The sequence below is a fragment of the Convolutriloba macropyga genome, chromosome 13 (assembly GCF_964194025.1).
Source record: "Convolutriloba macropyga chromosome 13, txConMacr16.3, whole genome shotgun sequence".
NCBI lineage: Eukaryota > Metazoa > Xenacoelomorpha > Acoela > Convolutidae > Convolutriloba > Convolutriloba macropyga.
Window position 1 is genome coordinate 41,937,921 of NC_134480.1, and position 14,279 is coordinate 41,952,199.

Sequence of the window (14,279 nt, forward strand, 5' to 3'; positions counted from 1 at the left end):
TGAAATAAATACTGCAGACATCAGTTTTTATGAAAAGAATATATTATAGCGAAATTAAGTGATTTGTTCATAAGAAAAATCGTTCTCTGATCAGACCATTTCGAGCGCACTTGAGTCTGATCAGAACCAGTTTCGAGCGCGCTTCAGTCTGATCATAAATGGCTTTAAGCGCAACTGGGTCTTATCATAAATGTTTCGAGCGCAGCTGGGTCTGATCAGAACCAGTTTCGAGCGCGCTTTAGTCTGATCATAAATGGCTTTAAGCGCAACTGGGTCTTATCATAAATGTTTCGAGCGCAGCTGGGTCTGATCAGAATCAGTTTCGAGCGCGCTTCAGTCTGATCATAAGTGGCTTTAAGCGCAACTGGGTCTGATCATAACCTCTTCGAGCGCATTTGAGTCTGATCATGGTCTGATTGCGGTCTGGGCAATGGTCTGAATTTGAGTCTGGACTATGGTCTGAAGATGGTCTGATCAGAACGACTTCGGTCTGAAAAGTCTGAACAGAGACCATTTGTGTCTGGAAAGTTTGATCAGAAGTAATTTTGGTCTGGAAAGTCTGATCAGACGAAAATTTGGGTCTGGACCTCAACCTGGGAAGTCATTTCGTTTTTTGTTCACTGGTCTGAGACTCTTAAATTCAAGTTTCAGTTATTTGCTTTTATTTGCCGTCCTTTTTAGTTGTGAATCAATTTCTCTCTTTTACCACAGCTTAAAATCGAATTCTCTATGATTATTCGAATTTGAAATGATTTCAAGAATTTGTATCCTGTGTTTGTTTACCCAATTGATGTCATCTTTGTCAGATTTCATTCGAATTTGTGAAGTTTGTGTATTTGCTTCGTCGAGGGTGTTTTCCTGTTTTGTAGCAACTTGGGTTTTTAAGGCCAACTCTTGATTCTCGACGTTTTCATATTTAATGCAGAGTGCCTGCGATTGCTCACAAAAAAACTCCTGCAAGCAAAACGTGGGTGAAGACAAAATTTGTACACCATTAGTAGACCTTCTACGTTGATGTTTAGGTTGTTCACTCACACATGAGAAATACCCTGCTCTTAACTCTTATTACTAAGTTCCTTTTACAATCTTTCCGCTTTAGATGAGAGAGGCAATGGGTCAGAGTGCCACCAACTAAATTGATTTTTTTTCAATGGGGACATCTCAGATTTGAGAATGAGTGCTGAAACCTATTTCGAGGGATTTTTAATGATCACGTAGTGGGCCTTTAGTTGAAGTAATTTTTAAATTTCTTTAAATCACCCCAGTCTAGGAAATGGATTGTTATATTTGAAGTTTTTATGGTTTATTTTGATGCACCGTGAACTGTATTATAATACAAAACTATCAGTGAACTGTGATTTGATCTTTCATTGTGGGCAAACCAGTTGATGAAAAAAATTGGGGCTATTACGCTTCGTTGCTTGACTCCACCTTACAGTTGCGGGACTTGCTGTCGGATTCCAACTGACTGCTGTGGGACTCCAAAACATTTGCTGACTTGTGTTTGTCTTCGAAAATGTTTCTCTGTGATAAGAATGATTTCATCCATGTTATGAGTGACACTTCTAGCCTCTCTGATTTTATACAATGAATCAAACCAAAACGCCAGACACCACCAACGGTATTTTCAACACCAGAACACACTAGTCCGACCATTTCCCACCATTCGAGGGCTTCATTTAGGTGCTGATTAAAGTTAACCGTTTTTCAGCAATATTTCGTGTGCGCGCTTCAAGTTTCGCTGACTGTTACGGGATTTACATTGCTCCATGACTATATTGTTCAGTAAAATTTCACAGATTTCGGCTTTACAATTGTGGAGACTGATGGTTCTGTAGATTTTAAATTTTTCTGTTGTCCTTTTTGCCATCATTTTTCAATCTTCCACTTAAGTTTTCAACTGACTGGGTGTTACGAGATGTTAACTGAGCTAGAAAAGAGAAGAAACATAATAAATTTAGGCATTTTTTGTAGTTCTTTAAAAAAAAGTTGTAGCAGATTCTGACAGTTCCGGGGCAGCATTTTACTGACCAAGTTAATTACTGCCACCAAGACTCCGAATTTTTTGTCGTCACTATTTGTGTCGGTTGTTAACTGGGATTCATTTCCGTACTGCAATGTCGAGTACCTAATTGTGCATCTGTTGTGTGATTTTGTTTTGTGTCATTTCGCATCTATTTGGACATCACACTTTTTCATTGTTTGAGGCGACAAAGCGCTCTTTTTCAGCAAATAAAATTTGACTGCAACGTTTTATTTTGAATGGTTCTTGTTGGTTAGTTCCTTGATCGGTTTCAAGAATCCTTTGCTGCTTTTTTCGTCTGCATTTTTGAATTCCTTTTTACATTCTCTTCTACTCACCTCGTCCTATAGATCGTTTTATTTCATTTTGAGTGTAGTTAGACTTTGCCCTTCGAGATTCTTAGTCATTTCTAGATGAGCTTTTCAGCTCTTTTTGCGTCGCTTTTTTCAATGTGATCAATTTTTGTGTTTCATTAATGCCTGGAAACTGTTATCTGGTAAGAATCTTCGAGCTATTTGTGAATTAAGTCTACAACATGTCATTGAAGAGATCAATATATATTTTTCATGAGAACGGAGCGAGCCGCTGATTTGATCATCAGTAAATCTTGCTTGTGAGTTCTTGTAAGTTCATTATCATAATTCTTGTTCTATGATTGTGTTCTAGACGATCTGATACAGTGAAACCGATGAAGTGCTCAAATAAGGATCTATCACAAAAAAAGTCCAGCATTAATTTGATTTTACGATCAGACAATTGGTATGTATGAAGACCGTTTTTAAGAAGTTTAGGATTACTTTTGTGAATTAGAGTGAGAGAATGTTGCCATTTTCAGTATTATTCAACTAGTTAAATTCTTATTGCCGAGAATTGAAATGACCACATATAGAAACATAAAAAATGAATGACCTAAGCACGGCTGGATAAACTGCGGAAATGGATTGTTTTAATGGAGTTTTTTTGTTTATTTTGATGCACCGTGAACTGTATTATAATGCAAAACTATCTGCGAAATGTGTTATTTGATCTGTCGTTGTGAGCAAACGGGTATGTGAAACTCTTCGTTGTGGGACTCCAATTGACAGTTGCGGGACTCGTTGTGGGACTCCAATTGACTGCTTTGAGACTCCAAAACTTCTGCTAACCGTTGTGATCGTCTTCAAAAATGTTTCTGTGTGATAAGAATGATTTCATCCATGTTATGTTTGACACTTCCAGCCACTTTCATTTCAAATAATGAATCAAACCAAGACGAGAGACCTCAACAGAAGCATTTTTAACATCAAAAACCCTAGCCCGACGATTTCTGAACTTTCAAAGGCTTTACTTACTTGCTGATTAAATTTAACCGTTACTGCAGTTTGACAGATTTCGGCTTGACAGTTGTTAAGACTGACGGGTCTGCAAATTTTCAATTTTTCTGTTGTTGTCCTTTTTGCCATCTCTTTTTAATGTTCGACTTAAGTTTTGAACAGAAGCGGGGCTAATTAAGATTTTTTTTGAGCTAGAAAAGAGAAGACAGACTATGATTCAATACATTTCTTTTAGTTTTTTTAAAAAAATTGTAGCAGATTCTGACAGATCCGGGGTAGCATTTTGTTGACCCAATGAATTACTGCGACCAAGACTCAGAATTTCTCGTCACAATATTTGTCAATTGTCAACTGGGATTCATGTGTAATTTTGCATTGTGTCGATTAGCATATGTTTGCACATCTCACTTTTTCAAGGTCTAAGACAACAAGGCGCTCTTTTTAAACAAATATAGGTTGACAGAAACGTTTTATTTTCATTGGTTCTCGTTTGTTAGTTCCTGATCGGTTTCAAAAATTCTTTGCTGCCTTTTTCGTCTGCTTTTCTCCCTTTGTAGTTCTTTTCTCACTTCGTCCTATAAATCGATTCATTTTTTTGAAGGTAGTTAATTTCTGCTCGTCGAGATTTTTAGTCATCTCTGGGTGAGCATTTCGGCTCTGTTCATGTCGCTTTTTTTCAATTTGATCAATTTTTTTTTCGTTACTGCTTGGAAACTCACAAAGTGAAATCGTTAAAGTGCTCAAATAAAGATCTATCACAAAAAAACAAGTCAACCATTAATTTGCTTTTACCATCCGACCATTTGTATGTGTAAAGACCGTTGTTGACAAGTAGCTCTACTTAATATCCTTGTGACCCTTATTTCTTGTGACCATTGCGTTGTTATTAAAAAGTGCTTCCTTTATCTCGCTTCCACTTGTGCTTTAGTGAACGTTCACATGAATAAAACTCGGTTAGAATTATGGCATAGAAAGTGTTTTTCTAGAGTTTTCAATTGTGTTAAATACATTTTTTTGGAGGTTAAAGGAAAACATTAGGCTTTCTCTTCATCTGGAGTCCCCTGGCTGTATAAAAATTTGGAGTTCCCTCTCTCATGCGAATTGAATTTAAGACGGACTGGGATTGATAGAAACAACCGGGTCAGTGACCAGGACTTCGGCTTCTTCATCGTCACAATTTGTGTCGATTGTTAACTGGGCTTCGCTTCCAAGTGTACTGCATTGACGAGTACCTAATTATTCGTCTGTTGTGTGTCTTTGCATTGTGTACTTTAGCATCTGTTTGACCATCTCAGTTATTATGAGACAACAATGCACTCTTTTAAAACTAATGTAGGTTGTCAGCAACGTTTTCACTCAGATGGTTCTAGTTGGTTTGTGCCTGGATCGGTTTCCAGAGCCCAAACAGTTTTAATTCCTTTTGTCAAACTTATTGCTTAGGCCCTGCCAGTCCCATTACGTTTTTTAATTTAACTGTTTTTGCTGGAACTCTGCATGGCTAATTATCGATTTATCGATGCTGTGTTGGCAGGTACTGGTTTTAAGCTCTTGATATTTTCGTGTGTTCTTTTGTCGATAAAAGATGTTGAAAATGCAATTGAAACGTCTGTTGAGAGAATGTTGAGATGTTGAGAGGTATTGTTAGTGACAAAATTAATTTTTTCACCGTAAGACAATTTATTGAGAACTGGGTCGTATGTCTTTTTCACCAGGAGCTCTGCTACCAGAAAACTTTTTTTCCAATTGAGGTAATCATTCCATGGTTTGTTTGCGGCTTAATTTGGTTTGTGACAGCTGGACTTTTTCGAAATTTTTTAAAATTCCTTTTGTCATTCTTTTAATCTCACCTGGTCATATAGATCATTATACTTCCTTTTGAAGGTAATTAAAATCCGCTCATGGAGATTTTTAGTCATCTCTAGCTGCGTTTTTAGCTCTCTTTGCGTCGTTTTTTGATTTTTTGTCATTTTTCTGTTTCATTACTTCATGGAAACTGTCCTCTGGAAAAATCTTCGAGCTTTTCGTAAAAAAAATCTACATTTTGTCCTTGAACAGAATTTACATTTTGTCCTTGAACAGAATCTACATTTTGTCCTTAAACTATCTCAAAAAAAGTCCAGCATTAATTTGTTTTTACCATCTGACAGTGGCTATTTGTAAAGACCTTTGTTAAGAAGCTTAAGATGATCTAGTGAATAAGATTAGGATATTTTCGCCATTTTCAGTGTCGTATAACTAGTTAAATTCTTAATGCCGAGAAATGAAGTGACCACATATAGAAGCATTGCTCACTTTTTCCGTGATTTTTCTTCTTGTGAGCAATGCTGGTTGTTTTTTTGATGGAACGGTACAAAATTTTTTAATTCGAGGCAGTTTAATTCAATTTTTCAGGATTCCTAGTGATAGTCAGTTGTGGCTTTTTCTTTTTCAATGGTTTAAATTGCTTCGAATCGTTATTGCTTTTTTTTTCAAAAATGAGAGATCTATGATAATCATAAGAAGTTTCAGTTTCTTCTATATAATTAATGAGGATGAACCTCTTGCCATTTCGTGGCTTGGTTCACAAACACACTATGTTTATCATTTAGAGTTAAAGAATTGAATCGTTTGTTTTGTTGATTATTTCATGGCAGTCGCATTGCATTTTTTAAAAAAATTTACAGTTTCCACAGAAACTGTTCATGTCTGATTAATGATGCATCGATGCTTTGTGTGCAGGGACTGGACTTGCGCTCTTGATGCTTTCGTGTATTCTTTGTCCGTCGATGCGAGATGCTGAAAATGCGAGAAGCACTCTTGGTGACACAACTAACTATGTCTCTGTATGACTTTTTATTGAGAAATGTGCGTCTTCTGCTCAAGACCTCAGCCACCAGAATAGCATTTTTTTCAATCGACGATTTCATTTGACGAGTCGTTCTATGATTTGTTTGCGGCTTAAATTTTTTTGTGACAGCTGAATCTTTGGAATGATTTTTTTAATTTTCGGAGCTTCAGTTACCTTGAATTGATGCAATGGAAGGCTGCTATAAACAGCGATATGAGTATTTGGCTTTTCATGCATTTTACATTGTCTTTTTGAGCAGTACAGTTTTCAAGTATTTGCTCTTGAGAGCAAAGGAGACAACATGAGTTTCTTATTTTCGTTTGCAGAGTAACCAAACTGTCTTCAACTGAAACAAGTCATTAAATGAGGAAGTTCTCGGCTTGTCTATTTTGCTCCAGCCTGTTTTGGCGCTCTGTTTTGTAGCAGCGCTAATTTGATCATTCGAATTGAAAATTGCTTTTTAGTAATTTGTTGATTGACAAGTAGCTCTACCTATTATCCATGTGACCTTATTATTCTTGTGAACATTGTAATGTTATTAAAAAGTGCTTCCTTTATATCGATTTCACTTATGCTTTAGTGAAAGGTCACAAAAATAAAAATTGGTTAGGGTTATAGCCCATGAAGCGTAATTCTAGAGTTTACAGTTGTGTTAAATACATTTTGTTGGAGGTTAGTTGAAAACATTTTAGCCTTTCTCTTCATCTGGAGTCCTCTTGCTGTACAAATATTTGGAGTTCCTTCTCTCATGCAAATTGAAATTAAAATGGACTGGGATTGATAAACAATCATCGGCCGGATACTATAGATTGGTGTTTGCTTTTTTTTTTCAAATTCTTTGTTATTGCGCACTAAATTGATACTATTTTTGTCTTCTGTTGTTTCTTTGTCTGTCGTTCTGGCTTTGGGTAATATCGTATCTCCGTGGCTCATTTTAGAACGAAGCCTGTTGCGGATCTGTGATTTTAAAAGTCGTTTCAGAATCTAAATAGGAGTCAAGACCATTAAGCAAAATTTGTTAAGTAAACTTTGATCCGGGGTAGTCCATAGTACAATAAGAGTCACTTAAAATAGTTCAGGTTTAAAAGAATTTAAATCATATATTTTATAAGCTGAGTAGTTCTTTGGAAAGATGAGGTTGTTCTAAGACTTTTATTGCGCACTAAATTGATACTATTTTTGTCTTCTGTTGTTTCTTTGTCTGTCGTTCTGGCTTTGGGTAATAACGTATCTCCGTGGCTCATTTTAGAACGAAGCCTGTTGCGGATCTGCGATTTTAAAAGTCGTTTCAGAATCTAAATAGGAGTCAAGACCATTAAGCAAAATTTGTTAAGTAAACTTTGATCCGGGGTAGTCCATAGTACAATAAGAGTCACTTAAAATAGTTCAGGTTTAAAAGAATTTAAATCATATATTTTATAAGCTGAGTAGTTCTTTGGAAAGATGAGGTTGTTCTAAGACTTTTAAAGAGTTTTTCCATTTTGGTTTTTTGGGAGGCAAATTCTCAGTGCTCGACTCTGAACGTTTTTAATTTTGTCGATGAGCGCTTGGGGACGATCGAGCCAGCAGGCACTTTCATACAAGCACAGAGGGTGAATCTAGGATTTCTAGACTAGGAGCAGAACTTCTTCGTTGATGTTTAATTTGCTTAGTATCCGCAGTTGAAATACTCTTCTTGTTTACTCTCATCACCAAGTTGTTGCAGTAGTGTTTCCACTTAAGATGATGGTTGAGATTATACCGAGTAATTTTAGTGATTTGGTTTTACCAATGGGCACCCCTTTGACGTTCAGGTTCAGCACCTTTTTTGAGTGATTTTTAAAGATTATATATTGATTTTTACTCGGATGAATTTTGAGTTTGAGTAAATCGCTTCAGTTCAGATGGCTGTTTAGCAATGATTGACGACTTTCTTGAATTACCTGGTGAAACATGATCTGTAACATAATGCAAAATCACCAATGAACTGTCAGATTTTGGCTTTCAGTGCAACATACGAAAAGAATAAAAAAATGGAAATATGGGAAGGCAAGCAATTCAATATGGTAACAATGTATCAAAATCGCTAGATCGGTTTGGCCTCGAATAAGTTAGGAGAGCGGCTGATCGAACTCGGCAAAAAGGAGAGGAGAAGAAAACGTGAAGTGGGATAGATAAAAGCGTGTTTTTTCAGGCCCAGAGTTGTCTAGGCGAGCGGCTGACCGTATACACTTTAGTTCGAGTGGTGAACAGAGATGCTGCATATTGAAACGCAATAAGAGAACTAAAATGGAGGGACTGGTGAAGCAGAGCTGAGGATTGAACTTCATACCACTAGATTGCACAATTTTGTGCTTTTTGGGACTGGTCTGTTACGCTTTGTTTTGTGCCGTTAATTTCACAGTACTATTGATAGAAAAAACCTTCACATAGGAGAGAAAAGGAAAAACTTGTTTTTGGTCCGACTTGGATATGAACTGTAGTCTCTTAAACATCGCTGATTTACTTTGGCATCTTCGCAACTGCGCTGTTTCGTTATATGTTTGGAATTAATGGAATGCTTGAACTGAAGGCCAAATATCAGTTCGTTGATTTGTTGGTTTTTTTTAATTTCAGCAGTCATATGTTTTACTTGTACTTATTTAGTAGTTGTGGTTAATTTTCTTCCTTCTCTGCTGTTATGTTTTTGAACAAAAATTTGCGTAGGAATGATTATTGGAGGTTGATATGCACTGGGGCTTGATGCTAATATGTCCGAATAGTCAAGTTTTATGATCAGTTACTTGTGCTTCTAGTCTGCTGTGCGTGAAAAAATTGACGCTAAATGAGATTATCAGGAGTACTTTTTGCATGTGTTGAGTGGAAAATGTCTTTTTCTGCGTATTCAGTCTACTATGAACAGTTTCCCATTTTTGGTTGCTGATTTAATATAAATGAGGGCTAATTTTTATTGCATGTCTTTGCATCGTGGTATTTTTGCTTCGTCATGGAGTTTTTGGGTTCTGTACCACCTTGATTTAATTGATCAGCGACTGCAAATGGTTCAGCCAGCAGGCATTTGCGTACAAGCACAGAGGGCGAATTCAGGATTTATAGAATAATAGCAGTCTCATCGTTGATGTTTAATTTGATTAGTCTCCAGAGTGGAAATACTCTGCTTGTTTGCTCTCATCACTAGGCTGTTGCAGTGGTCTTTCCACTTAAGATGACGGTTGAAAGTGATACTAAAAAATTTTAGTGATTTGGCTGAACCAAAGAGCACCTCTCTGATGTTCAGTTTTCTTCCCTAGGTGCGGTTTTTAGTTGTCTTTGATTTTTTCCTTTCAATTTATTCACCTTTTTTGTCTCAAAAATGCATGAAATTTGCGTTGTATTAATGAAAAAATCTTCGAGTGGTTCGTGCAATAAAATGACAACCTTGTCACTGAATTGACCGACTTCATGTTTTCTTGGGTAGCACGGTGGCCAAAAGTTTAAAAAGTTTGAAAATATAGAAAAACTGTTTTCGAATTTTGTTCTATGCTCTCTTCTTAGATATTCTGACACAAAAAGTACTCGAAATGCTCAAACAACTAACCTCCGCAAAAGTGCAAATACAGCATATTTTTGCTATTACCGTCTGACGATTGGTATTTAATTCTACCGTTGCCAAAAAGTTTTAAATGGCCTTTGTCAATTAGATTAAGAAGTTTTTGGCCGTTTTCAAAAATTTAACAACAATTAAGTTCCTGATGTAGAGAATTAAAGTCGCCACCTATGAAAAAATTTTCGACTCTCTTTCTGTGAAAATTTTCTATATGCTTGGGGGCTTTGTAGGAGAATCGTAGAGGAAAATGAGAAAAAAATTTCGATTGGAGGCAGCTTAATCCATATTTTTTGAGATCTCGATGGTTCATCCGTTGTTATCTCTTTTTTCTGCACTGGTTCTGTTTACTTTAAAATGATTTTGGATTTTATTCAAATGAGAGATCCGTGATGTCTATTGAAACAGATTACAGTTGCTACCATTTAACTACTGGGGATAAACTTTTTTGCAAGTTTTTGGTTGTTTTTACACACATAATATCTGTATCATTTTATGTTAAAAATAAGGTCATTTCATTCACTTTCTTGTTTGTCCGCAGCAGTTCCTTTCTTAGCTCATCCATTTGCCTGAAGTCCTGGATGATTGATGCATGATTTGTTGGTGCTGTGTTTTCAGGGACAAGGTTTGCGCTTTTTATGCTTTCATGTATTTTTTGTTCATCAGTTTTTTCGTTGAAGACGTGCGAGGCATTGTTCGAGACAAAGCTAATTGTATCACCGTTTGAAATGGCATAGAGAACTGTGCGTATTTTGCTCAGGACCTCTGCTACTAGAATAGCAACTTCTTCAGAAGAGGGAGTTATTTCGCAGTTTCTATGCGACTTGATTTTGTTTGCGAATGTTGAATATTTAGTGTCATTTTTTTTTCAAAGCTTCAGCCACCTTGATCTGATATGCTGGGAAGCCTAGATAGAGATTGGAATGACCCCAAACAATTCGAACACTTTGCGTTTTCTTTTCGGAAGGTGCTTTTTTAACGCTGTGCTCTTGAGAGCAATGGAGACAACGAGTTGTATTGCTACAATATTTGACAGAGTGACCAAATTGTTGGCACTTGAAGCATTGCATCACGTGAGGAGGTTCGCGGCTTGCTTCGCAGCGTTACTCTGTGTTTTTATGCAGAGCGGACTTGATTGTTTGAGTTGATTATTCTTATGAGCTTTGTTGACTCTTCAATATTTTTATTTCACAATGAATGGATTACTTAGGTAAACTAAGGCTAAAAAAGAGCTTAGGACTTTGGAAGAGTAAAAATAAGACGCGATAAAATTTAGTCGAAAAGTCGGGATATTAAACTTAAGAAAATGAATGTTTTAGAAAAAGAGACCTTAGACGTTCATTCTTCAGCAGTGGTTTCCCGTTCTTGCAACTCTGCTGTGTTACTAGTTTCCACTTGTTAGTAATTTTACAGTGACTTGTTACTATTTTACAATTTACAATTAGGCTGACGATTTGTCTGCCAACAATTTGTTGATTAACGTGCATCCTCTACCTGAATCCATTAGATTTTTGTTGTTAAACTTCCAATGCTAACGCCTAAATTTGGTGTAGTCGAATTGGCGATACTTTCTACAATTGCATCACAATTATTGTATATTGTATCGGTCTTGATCATAATAAGAATTGTATATTTTTACCTCCTGGTTGGCTGACAGACTGGTTGTTGACTTGATCATCTTGTTCATCGATTTCATCTGTGAGACCTTCAAATTTCTCAATTTTTTTTAGTTCAGGTTTGCGAGTTTTGCGGTAATACTACTTTTTTTATTGTCTTGTTACCACAGATAGTCTTGCTTCCATTGTGAATTATTTGAGTGGCGCTGTTCTGGAGATCAAGATGGTGAATAATTGGTACAATGATTTTGTCGTTGTCTATTGCCTCAGTTTGTTTAATGTAATTGCGTGGATTTGCGTGGTGACTGCGTTGAATGTAAATTAACATTTTTTATGACGCGGTTTTATTGCTGTTTTAATAGAGAGGTATTCGCCATGCGAATCTGGCTTGGTGTACTAATTTGATTGCTGACATCCAAAGCTAATGAGCTTTAGGGTTTAATTGTTTCTTTCAGAAGTTTTATTCATGTTATCGTGATACTTTCCTTATTACTTTCTAGATCACATTTAAAAGACAGCTGACAGAAAACTGCCTTGGAATCGCAAAGAGTCCATGGCTTGCTCCAACCAGAATGTCATTACTTTTCACTTTGCGGCATTTCTTTCTCTACGCGATTGTTAACTGCGCGTTTCTAACTCTTCATTGCAGTTGATTGTGAACTGGTGATTTATATTTCGGCGTTACACCTGGTAGCACCGCAATTTAAATTCAAAAAATTTAACTTGTTTTGCAGAAGTATCATTTTAAATTTAGTTTGTTTGGTTTTTAGGTTTTATTTGTTCCTAAGGATCCACACCAAAACAAGTAAGCAGTTCAGAAAATTTTGCTGTTAACTTGATTGCGATTAAGGGAGAGCAAAAATTTGCAGAAGAATCGCTGCGAAGTCACATAAGTAAAAAACAATTGAGAGCAGTTATTTGGTCTTGTTCAACAAATCAATGTAACACACGCGCGAACGCTTCATTTTTCCTTTTTCAAGCAAATTTTTAGCTAGATTTAGTACCACAAAAAACTCATTTAGAACTCTTGTTTCTGTGAAAATTTGCGTCGCTAATTTTGAACGGAAAGAGCCAGGCTGCTTAGCCTACATAAAAATAAGGGATTTTGCAAATTACCAAAAAAATCGTCGCTCCTTTGAATTTGAGCCGTTTCTTAACTTTACTTTATATAAGACAGAACAACTACGAGTCAAATGTAAAAATTTTATCAAGATGACAAAAGATTTCAATCAACTGATATCTCGAAGGCCCGTGATGCCCTTTTGTTCCTCACAGCATGTTGCTAATGTTATTGCAATCTTCAGGAATTTGATTGCTTAGAAAAGCCGCCAAAATTGCAACAACAAATTTGACTCTATTCTCCAACAACTTGAAACTTAGACGTGCTCTGCTAATAAAAGAATTGACTAGAAAAATGTTTTAAAACACCACAGATATTGTCTTGTTTTCATTGTGAATTATTTGAGTGAAGCTGTTCTGGAGATCAAGATGGTGAATAATTGGTACAATGATTTTGTCGTTGTCTATTGCCTCAGTTTGTTTAATGTAATTGCGTGGATTTGCGTGGTGACTGCGTTGAATGTAAATTAACATTTTTTATGACGCGGTTTTATTGCTGTTTTAATAGAGAGGTATTCGCCATGCGAATCTGGCTTGGTGTACTAATTTGATTGCTGACATCCAAAGCTAATGAGCTTTAGGGTTTAATTGTTTCTTTCAGAAGTTTTATTCATGTTATCGTGATACTTTCCTTATTACTTTCTAGATCACATTTAAAAGACAGCTGACAGAAAACTGCCTTGGAATCGCAAAGAGTCCATGGCTTGCTCCAACCAGAATGTCATTACTTTTCACTTTGCGGCATTTCTTTCTCTACGCGATTGTTAACTGCGCGTTTCTAACTCTTCATTGCAGTTGATTGTGAACTGGTGATTTATATTTCGGCGTTACACCTGGTAGCACCGCAATTTAAATTCAAAAAATTTAACTTGTTTTGCAGAAGTATCATTTTGAATTTAGTTTGTTTGGTTTTTAGGTTTTATTTGTTCCTAAGGATCCACACACCAAAACAATTAAGCAGTTCAGAAAATTTTTCTGTTAAATTGATTGTGATTAAGGGAGAGCTAAAATTTGCAGAAGAATCGCTGCGAAGTCACATAAGTAAAAAACAATTGAGAGCACTTATTTGGTCCTGTTCAACAAATCAATGTAACACACGCGCGAACGCTTCGTTTTTCCTTTTTCAAGCAAATTTTTAGCTAGATTTAGTACCACAAAAAACTCATTTAGAACTCTTGTTTCTGTGAAAATTTGCGTCGATAATTTTGAACGGAAAGAGCCAGGCTGATTAGCCTACATAAAAATAAGGGATTTTACAAATTACCAAAAAAATCGTCGCTCCTTTGAATTTTAGCCGTTACTTAACTTTACTTTATATAAGACAGAACAACTACGAGTCGAATGTAAAAATTTTATCAAGATGACAAAAGATTTCAATCAACTGATATCTCGAAGGCCCGTGATGCCCTTTTGTTCCTCACAGCATGTTGCTAATGTTATTGCAATCTTCAGGAATTTGATTGCTTAGAAAAGCCGCCAAAATTGCAACAACAAATTTGACTCTATTCTCCAACAACTTGAAACTTAGACGTGCTCTGCTAATAAAAGAATTGACTAGAAAAATGTTTTAAAACACCACAGATATTGTCTTGTTTTCATTGTGAATTATTTGAGTGAAGCTGTTCTGGAGATCAAGATGGTGCATAGTTGGTAAAATAAGTTTGTCGTTGTCTATTGCCTCAGTTTTTTTTTTAATTTAATTGGGTGGATTTGCATGGTGACTGCTTTGTATGTAATTTGAAATTTTTTGACGCGCTTTTTTTGCTTGATTTTTTTAATAGGTAGAGGTAATCGCCTTGCGAAACTGGCTCGTACTAAT